The sequence below is a fragment of the Sceloporus undulatus genome, chromosome 7 (genome assembly GCF_019175285.1).
Source record: "Sceloporus undulatus isolate JIND9_A2432 ecotype Alabama chromosome 7, SceUnd_v1.1, whole genome shotgun sequence".
In the NCBI taxonomy this organism is placed as follows: Eukaryota; Metazoa; Chordata; class Lepidosauria; order Squamata; family Phrynosomatidae; genus Sceloporus; species Sceloporus undulatus.
Genome location: NC_056528.1, coordinates 49,634,538 through 49,641,218, shown reverse-complemented (window position 1 = coordinate 49,641,218; position 6,681 = coordinate 49,634,538). Strand labels below are relative to the sequence as shown.

General features: G+C 42.8%; 1 long non-coding RNA gene across 1 annotated transcript; it reads right to left on the bottom strand.

Annotated features, from left to right (window-relative positions):
- Positions 1–2,542: 2,542 nt before the first annotated feature.
- Positions 2,543–6,681, bottom strand: LOC121936492. Its single transcript, XR_006104975.1, has 3 exons — positions 6,543–6,681; positions 5,399–5,475; positions 2,543–2,721 (listed from the first exon to the last, which is right to left on the bottom strand). It is a non-coding gene; the product is annotated as an uncharacterized LOC121936492 (long non-coding RNA).

Sequence of the window (6,681 nt, the reverse complement as noted above, 5' to 3'; positions counted from 1 at the left end):
ATGAAAAAGTCTAGCCCAGCAGAGGTCGCCCTCGGCTTTTCTGATCAGAAACAGACACAAATCCAATCTGATTTTCTCATGCAGCTCAATTATAGCGGAGGAAGAATGCAAAGCTATCCAAGTTTAATAAACCAAGAAGAGCAGCCCATTTTTTGCCTTAAATTTCTTCCTCTGGCTATACTTAGAGGCATCATTGTATAGGGATTTTATAACTGGACTATGGCTCTGGAGACCTGGGTTCGATTCCCAGCACAGCCATGCAAACCCATTGGGTGTCCATAGTCTTTTGTGGGTTTTTTGGGCCATTATAGGGTGTCCTTGGGCAAGTCACACTTTCTCAGCCTCAGAGGATGGCAATGGCAACCCCTCTCTGGCGATACCTGCCAAGAGAACCCTGTGATAGGTTTGCCTTACGGTTGCCCTAAGTCGGAAATGACTTGAAGGCACACCTCAGCCGAATGGTTGTTGTGTGATTGTTTTGTTCGCTTTTCTTTTGTTTCTGAAGTCGTATTTTATACTGTATATTTAGCTTGCCTTCTCCACTATTTGTAAGAGGGAGAATGTAGGGACAAGAAGAAGAAGAAGAAAAGGAAATGGAGGAGGGATGGTGGTGATGGGAAGAAGAAGAGGGAAGGGACAGGAAAGAGAAAGTGGACACAATCATAATGATAACTACAACAACATTAATATATTATCTGATCATATCTCACTGATCCCTAGATTCTTGGATAGGATCTGAGTCACTAATGATCCAAAACTCCAATCAATAGCATCCGGCTGACTGTGAACCTGGAACGACAATAGCAACAGTTACAGAAAATGTATGCTAACGTCATATTATCATAATCATAATATCCAATATGATATTAGCATTCAAATTTTGGATGCATTCCCTTGCTGCAAGGAACATGAAAGTAAGGAAAAGGTGCAAAATACAATTGCAATGTGATATGTAAAGTAAGGTGTCGTGAATCCTCTGTAGTATTCTTGTCTATAGCTGCTCTTTGGTGCCCACAGCACTCTGGTTTCCTGTGTTTAACTGGGAGAAGACATAATCCTTTGCTACCCAACATCTGTAGAAAGCATATACTGTAGTTAAAACATTCTTCAAAGGCTGCTCTGCAGAATGTGTTTACTCTTAACATTGGTGAAAGCCCTGGGGAAGAAGCAAAGGTAATTGTTTTGCGGTTTTGAAAGGTACCTCTAGGAGAAAAGAGGAATTTATGACTTGCCGTGTCAGTTGTGAAGGGCCTACAATAAAAGACATGGAAAGTTTTAGTCTTGGGAACAATGCTGCTTGGGAACGGCGCACCATTTCAATTATATTCATTTATTCAATACAAAAAAAGAGAGAGAGGAAAAAAGGGGTAAGTTTTTTCCTTCTACGAAACACAAACTGAAAGATGATCTAAATGAAGGATATATTTCATGTTTCAGAGCTTTTCCGCTGTTGGAATTTCATTAGCATTGGCTTTAGATTAATGGACCGGATGGCCCTTGTGGTCTCTTCCAACTCTACGATTCTATGAAATGAGCATTGAGTCTTAGCTGAAATCTTTGTTATTGCTAGTTATCTCTCCCCCTAATTATTTTTACCCAAATAGTTTTCCATGGCCGAGTGGGGATTCGAACTCTGGTCTCCAGTGTCATAGTTCAATGTTCGAAATTAGCAGAATGGACATTATTTTCTTACTCAGTGGATGTTTGGCAATGATCTGCTGGAGTTCGTTCAGGACCCTCTGCGGGATACCAAATCTGTGGATGCTCAAGTCCATTATTACAGTGGCATAATACAATGAAGTTGCCAGGGACGTAGCTAGGATTTTAGGAAGGGGGGGGGGTCCCCGACTAGTGCCACCATTATAATGGGGCTTGAGTGCGGCGGTGCAGCAGCACAACCATTCATTTTTCTAATGGAAGGGGGGGGGGTCCGGACCCCCAGATCCCCCCCCCCGGCTACATCCCTGAAGTTGTTACATAAAATGGAAAATCAAGGTTTTCTTTTTGGAATGTATATATTTTTGGATATTTTTGCTGTGAATAGTTGAATCAGTGGAAAAGAATCCGTGGCGCTGGAGGGCAGACTGTATACGAGGACTAAGCCCTACTGGTAATAGATCTGTATTAGATACTGTAATAGAGCCATTGAATCAATGGTTGAATGGTGAGTCAGTGGACAGATAAATCCCATTGATTCAATAGATTTAGCCACTTTGAGTCCCAATTATGGCAGAAAGGCTGGACACAAATTAATATAATGTAATGTAATATAAATATAAATCTAGTTGGGACTAAGAATAGGATGGAGGCCAGTAAGTACAGCCCCCATTGACAGCATATTGAAATGCCTGAAGACTGCAACCCCGTTGCACTTCCATTTCAGTGTAAATCTTGTCCCTCCAAGCAATTGCACAAACAGACAATTAGAGCCATCTGATTAATGAATTTCCCCTTCTCTTCTAAGGCTTTATCGCAGAAAGACTCGTTTTGCTTCCTTGCGTCTAGCCAGAGAAATCGCAACAGACTGCTTCTGCTTGTTTGGGGAGAGTGTACACATTTCTTTGTTCAAACGTTGGATACATACAAATTGAACCTTTCTTAAAATAGTCCTCCTGACACACCTGGATTACTCAGTGAAGGGCGTGGAGAAGAACGTGAAGGCTTTCAAAGAGAGGGCCAGCCATGCAGCCGCTGCGGGAGAAAGGCAGGATATTGTAACACCTGGAAATAGATAAAACAAATACAAATGGAGCTGCATTTACAGGGTTTACAGATTCACTTTGGATCTGGCTCTCTAGGGTCCAAAACACACTGCAGAAAGAATCCAGTTTGAGACCCCTTTAACTGCCCTGACTCAGTGCTAGGGAATTCTGGGAATTGTAGTTTAACGTGGCCCCAGAGCTGTCTGATAGAGTAGGCTCAATGTCTCACAAAACTACAGTTCCCAGGATCCCTAGCATTGAGCCAGGGCAGTTAAAGCGGTCTCAAACTGGATTCTTTCTGCAGTGTGTTTTGGACCACTGTTGTCTGTCTGTTACAACACAAAGAATCATCACAAAAGCATCGTATTGTATATTGGGCATTGTAGTAAGTAAGTAAGATCTGGCTCTTCATAACCTTGCATCCTCTTGTTGTTGTTCTCCCCGGGTTTCTCTCAGATTTGTTCTGCAGTTAATTATACAGTGCTAGTTTACTACAATTAACATATAAATTTCCCCAGAGAGTAAGGCATGCACATCTGTGGGCATCACACACGCAACATGCACAATGTCCCTTGACGTGATCTAAAGGGAAATAACATACTAAAGGAAACATAACAGGTCCAAAACACACTGCAGAAATGACCCATCTTGACACCGCTTTAACTGCCCTGGGTCAGTACTAGGGAATCCTGGGAATTGTAGTTTGTTGTGGTACCAGAGCTCTCCGACAGAGAATGGCTCACAAAACTACAGTTCCCAGGATTTGCTAACACTGAGCCAGGCAGTTAAAGCAATCTCAAACTGGATTATTTCTGCAATGCGTTTCAGACCAGTGTTCAATCCATTTTCTAAATCGTTCTTATGTGTGGCAGCTAAGGCTCAGTTCCAAAGTAGGTGGCTCTCTATCGCATAAAAGGGAGGATGAGTCAAGAATCAGAATTGGCACGGCTGTAAAATCTATTCAATAAAAGTAGGAATATATGAACAAGAAGATCTATTAAAAGTTTTTGTAATGATACGGTGCAACAAATGAACAGCGCAGCCACTAAAAGAGCAGCTTGTACTGTACTTGGAAAAAGGATTTTCTTAACGCGCTCACACACGCTCCGGGATTAACTCTCTCCAACCGACGACATTTTATAATAAATGGAGAATCGCCTACTTGCTTGTACAGTAGCTGCATTTTCATCGTGAATGTGGACTTTGGAGGCAAACATCGACTAGAGTAGGGCTAAATCACCAAACTTATGTACTGTTTTACCAAGTTCCCATTGAATTAAATGGCCCTACTCTGTTTGGAAGAAGCAACCGCATTTAGGCTGCTGACTCCAAAGCTAGAGCAACGATAGAGTAAGTTTTCATTAACAAGATCATTAGGTGGCAGTCAGTGTTGTCAAAGGGAGTAACCTAATGAAGAAACGGGTACATTATTAATTGTTATATTATCACGCTTTTAGTTCGCCATCAAAGAGGGATATGGACCGTTTTCCTACTGAGACAATGTCATTTATCCCTGTTTTGGAGGCAGCCGGTTTGAAATGTGCTAATCTCCAAATGGGAGAAAGGTAGTACATTAAGCAAACAAACACAGTCAGCCTTCTACATTTGTGGCTTTGATTATTCATGGATTTGAGTAATGTGTTCTTCCTAGGAATCTTTGGGTCCTTCAGTATGACTCTATGGTCAACTTGCACTGGAAGTTGACCATAGAGTTGCACTGAAGTACCTAGAGATTCCTAGAAAGAACACTTCTCTGGGCATTTGTAGGTCCTCCAGCACAACTCTATGATCAGCTGCTGGCAGATGTTGACCATAGAGGTGTACTGGAGGACCTGGATATTCCTAGAGAGGACACTTCTCTTGGCATTTGTAGGTCTTCCAACACAATTCTGTGGTCCATGTCAACCAAAAGTTAAAACAGAGTCATACTGGTGGACCTAGAGATTCCTAGAAAGAACACTTCTCTAGGCATTTGTAGGTCCCTCCAGCACGATTCCATGGTCCTCATCCACTGGATATTGACCACAGAATTGCGCTGGAGGACCTAGAGATTCCTAGAGAGGTGTTCTCTGAGCTAAAAAAATTACTGTTTTTTTTTATTTATGTTTCTTCCACTTTTCTTCCACTTTCACGGGTGGCTTTTCATTCCTAACCCCAGCGAATGTGGAGGGACCACTGGGATCAAATGCTTGGTGGGAGGAAAGCCGGTCGTTGGGAAAACAGATCCCAAATCCCAGCTACAAAAGAGAACGGACTGGTGTTAGGTAATGCGACCCTCTGGCGATATTGCTAGACTCAGCAGTGGTTCCCAACCTTTGGTTCTCCAGATGATTTGGACTTCAGCTCCCATCATTCCTGAATGCTGACCAAGTGGCTGGGGCTTCTGGGAGCTGAAGCCCAAAACAAATGGAAGTCCAAAGGTTGGGAATCACTGTAGCTAGAATTTAATGAGATAATTGGCCTATCAGATGCCAAATGCCTTCAGCGACCAAAGTTCTTGGAGGAACAAGTGTGCCAACGACAGAAGAATGACGCAGGGATCCAAAACGCAACTTTACAAATGGGAAGCGATTGGCCCAAAGCAGGTTGAAAGCGGCACTGAATTGATCTTCATAGATTTCCACACCAGACCAGCTTGTTGTGTGTCTTTCATGTCAAATTCAAATGCATTCCCATTACTGAGCCAGAATACTCACTTGGCTTAAACTGTTTTTGCAGTTGGTGCTTGCAACCAGTTTTGCATCTTCACAACTTCTGCCAACAATTAATTTCGCTAGAGCAGGACAGAACAGATCAAGCGTCAATCAAACGTATGCATTATCCAATATAGGTTTTGCATTCACATTTTACGTTCTCAAGCAAAACCTTGCTCAAAGTCCAGCGTTATGTAAGGTGCAATTAACTAATTAATTAATTCTGTTCTCTCTTCCATTAAGACCGCTTTAACTGCCCTGTTTCAGTGCTAGGGAAGCCTGGGAATTGTAGTTTGTTGTGGCCCCAGAGCTCTCTCTTGACAGTGAAGGCTCAATGTCTCAACCAAACTACACTTCCCAGAATTCCCTAGCATTGAGCCAGGGCAGTTAAAGTGATCCCAAACTAGATTATTTCTGCAGTGTGGAGGAGATGCTAAAAGCACGCATTAATACTTCTATGAATGTTTTTAGCTTTTATTCGGTCATGTCCTACATTTCCCTACAGTGCCTCGTCTTCCTTTGCATGTGAATTAGTGTGAATTAGTGGAGACCTGAGTTATGATGAGTGAATGGTACCCAATAATTATTATTTTGGGGGTCATTTTTAGGTCCTTCAACACAATTCAGTGGTGAACTTCTGCCGGATATTGACCATAGAGTTGCACTGGAGGACCTAGAAATTCCTAGAGAGAACACTTCTCTGGACACTTTTAGGTCCTTCAACAAAATTCTGTGGTGAATTTCTGCTGGATATTGACCATAGAGTTGCACTAGAGATGCCTAGGGAAAATTAATTTTTATTTTCTTTGAGTGTTGTTGAACTCAGCTTGCAGCCATTGACAGGAAAGCTGAGGAGGAAAGTGGAAGGAGGAGGAGGGAGAAATAAACAAAGAAACAGACGTTTTGAAAGAAGCTGAGGAAACAGGAGGGCAGAGGAGTAACAAGAAAGAAAGAAAGAAAGAAAGAATAAATAAATAAAGGAAGGAAGGAAGAGAAGGAGGAGGTGGTTGTTGTAAGCGAGGCACCTGGGCCTCCCCTTCAGGGCTGCGGCCTCCTCCTAATTTACCTCAGCGCCTCTTTTTTACCTCAGCACCTCCTTTTTTTACCTTAGCACCTCCTTTTTTAACTTCAGCAACTCCTATTTTACCTCAGCGCCTCCCTCTTCCTCCCTCATGTCGGCCGGTTTCGGCTTTCTTTTCCTTCCCCCGCCCGGAAACTCTCCCTTCGACGACGACCGAGGCGCCACGTTGCCTCAGCCGGGCGAAGGAAGGATGGAAGGAGGAAAA